We start from the raw sequence: 3,405 nt of genomic DNA on the forward strand, positions 1-3,405 counted from the left end.
CTCAAATTACTTTGTTCTTTCAGTTTTCTTTTTAAACTACAAATCAGGCATTATGCCTCTTTGTACTAGTGTTTATGCCTATATTAATATTCAGATCCAGGTGCTATTGCTGTTGAAGATTTGGCTATAGTGTAGCTTCTGAAGACACCAGATTTTATTAAATTTTAGAGAGGATTTGAAAAGCTCAATAATGATGTTTCATTTTTATCATTGTTCAATTTTTCAGTCTGCTAGTAGCCCAATCAATGAATGCTAAAAGGGAGATGTAGAGGGATATTTTAGTAACACAAGTTTTTTGCTTGGTACTTTAAATTAGTGATAAGCTATTGGTTTTATTAATTGTATTTATAATTATTTTGTATAACATCTTTGGATGCTTTGTACTTGTATCATTAGATTTTTTGTATTCAAAATAACATAAGTAATGGTATATAAGTCATTTTTTTTTTAAATTATTTCTTTCATTTATCATATTAAATTTAGAAAATTATAATATTCTTTCAGTTTTCTTTTATAGGCTATATATTAGGTATTATGCATCATTGTGCTAGCAAATACGCTAATAGCATTATTAAACATTATGCTGTTGCTTTTGAAGATTTGGCAATGGTGTAGCTTCTTTAAACATGAGATTTTATTCAATTTATTAACTTTTACAGAGATCTTAAAAATTTTGCTGATGCTGTTTGTTTCTAGTTTTTTTCATCATTGTTAAATTTCTATTATTTTTTTCCATTTCTAAGCTGTATTAATCCTACAGAGCCTAGATCTTTTGTTCCATTTAGTAGAGATTTAGCCAATTTTTCCCCTACATTATATGCATATATTTTTACTTTTGTTAAAATAATCATTTACTTATTATCTCTTACAAAATTTCGTGTGTATTATATGATTTAATTTTTAGTCCATAAGAAAATTATTTAGAATTATTTGAACATTATTGTCCATGTCAGTCTAATTTAGTCAAAATCTTAAATCTGCTATTAGTCCTACAACAAAAGCTGAAAATAAATAGGATTTTACAGAGAAATGGAAGAAACATAACGCTAACTCAGGGATTTTGGACTAGTTAGTTATTGGGTATTTGATCTATCAATAATATAATTATGTAATTGTTAATACTTCTTGTGCCTTTATTAAGATAGTTTTATTAATGGCATATATCTCATTTTGTATTATGATTTCTATTATTGATAATAATAGATTCAGAAAATTAAAGAAAAAAGTATTTACTCAAATTACTTTGTTCTTTCAGTTTTCCTTTTTATACTACAAATTAGGCATTATGCCTCTTTGTACTAGTGTTTATGCCTATATTAATATTCAGAACCAGGTGCTATTGCTGTTGAAGATTTGGCAATAGTGTAGCTTCTGAAGACATGGAATTTTATTTAATTCTTTAACTTTTAGACTATCATGCCAAACATGTTATGTAATATGTATCATTCACTGAAGGTCTTAAATATGAGAACAGATGTACATGTATCTAAAGTTAAAAAAAAGTTTGGGTTGGTTTTGAAAAATCTTTTCAAATCTGGTTAGTGATTTTTAACTTTTTTTATAATGAACGTTTTGTCTTATCCCAAGTTTTGATTAGTTTTAAAACAAGGTGTTAGTATTATATGTTTTAATTTCCCAACACTATAGAACAAAGAATAAATTAAGAAATTAAATACATTGATATACTTATAATTTTGCAATTGTTTTACCACATCTTTGATTGGGAGCCTAAATCATCTATTGAACCTATATAACGGTTGTAAGTTTGTTTGTTTTTTTCACTAAAACAAAAATTATGATGGAAAAAAGCTAGGGGTTAAAGCAACATGAAATAACTGATTGTGTTGAGAAATAATAGCAATGTATTTATGAACAAAATTTTTTTTTTCCAATAGTTTTTGACGACTTGTTTTTTTGATACACAACAGGTATATTTTAATAATACATCTTTTATAATTCTATAAAATTATATGTATTTATGATTTATCCAAAGATTTATATTTTTAGGCTCCCTCTGTAGTAACTATAAACGTTAGGCCAAATATTATCGCATCATGCCTTGGGTATTGGCCAACCATGGTGGTGGAATTATTATTATTATGGCACTACGGTCTTGCAAGAACCCGGGCCTCCTCCACAACAGTCAACCAGTCTACACGGTCTCTTGCTTTCTCCTTCTATCTGCCAATCTTCAAGAATCTCAAATCATCCTCCACATCATCCAGCCATCTGATCCGGGGACGTCCTCTTTTCCGTTTTCCATCTGGTTTGCCATAAACCATCTTTTTGGTAATCCTTTCATCAGGCATCCTCTCACCTAACCATCTTAATCTTTCACTTTTTATTAACGCTACGATGCTAGGTTCTCCGTACAAATTTATCAGTTCCTCATTCCTTCTTCTTCTCCAGACTCCATTCTCCGAGACTCCTCCCCATATCCTTCTCAATAGCTTTCTCTCCCAGGAGTTGAGCATCTGTTCTGCTTTTCTTGTCAAGGGCCATGTTTCTCCCCCATAGATCACTACTGGCCTTACGATGGTTTTGTAAATGACCACTCTCATTCTTTTAGAGAGAGCTCTAAAATTCAGTATTTTGTGCAGTGAGAAATAACATTTATTTCCTGCTACAATCCTGGCCTCTATTTCGCTCTCTACTTTGTTATCATCTGTAACAAGGCTTCCCAGGTACTTAAACTGGTTTACAGAACTGGAACTGCGGTCTCTGAACGTCACTTTGCTATTCTCTTCCTTATCCTCTCTTGAGCTTTAATAAAAATAATAGGGTCTATATTAACATCACCTCACCATATCCATGCCATGCCCCATTAGTTCAGTTTGAATTTTACTGGTGTCAGTACAGTCTTGGATTGTCTTCAAGATGTAAATAGAAAACTGATAGAGGAAATTTTAAAGTGTCTAATTCCTGTATGGCCAGTTAAATGAAAAATAAATGAATAATTACTATAAAGAAAAAAATTGGTATATAAAATCCAAAATTTATGTGCAAAAAATAAGTTATATTGAAAAATTTTTACTGTGTTAAATGTTTTTACTATAATAATGTTTACGAAGTGCATGATACTTGATTATATTAATTGTTATTAATCAATTGTGTATATATTTCCTGTTTGTGACTTTTCATTATAATTAAAAATTCATACATCTCCATGAAAAACAATCCCAACCAAAAAAATTAGAAGCTATCAGGTTCTTAGACTTAAATGCAATGAATGTAGTTTCTTCCTTGAACCATTTAATTTTAAGGTAGCATTTTCCTGGCATTAATAACAATACCTGCTTTAAAAAATTTATTGGTTCATAAAATTCCTCAAAACAAGTTCTTAGGAGGTTAATAATTTTTAATAATCTGATAATTTTCTCAGCATAATCCGTGATTCGATTGGTA

General features: G+C 29.6%; 1 protein-coding gene across 1 annotated transcript in view; it reads left to right on the forward strand.

Annotated features, from left to right (window-relative positions):
* Positions 1-3,405, forward strand: part of LOC106687689 (SET domain containing 2) — a gene marked incomplete in the record, with an annotated part of 53,998 nt that overhangs the window by 12,968 nt on the left and 37,625 nt on the right.

Source organism: Halyomorpha halys, unplaced genomic scaffold (assembly GCF_000696795.3).
Source record: "Halyomorpha halys isolate HHAL.00 unplaced genomic scaffold, Hhal_1.1 Scaffold999.1, whole genome shotgun sequence".
NCBI lineage: Eukaryota > Metazoa > Arthropoda > Insecta > Hemiptera > Pentatomidae > Halyomorpha > Halyomorpha halys.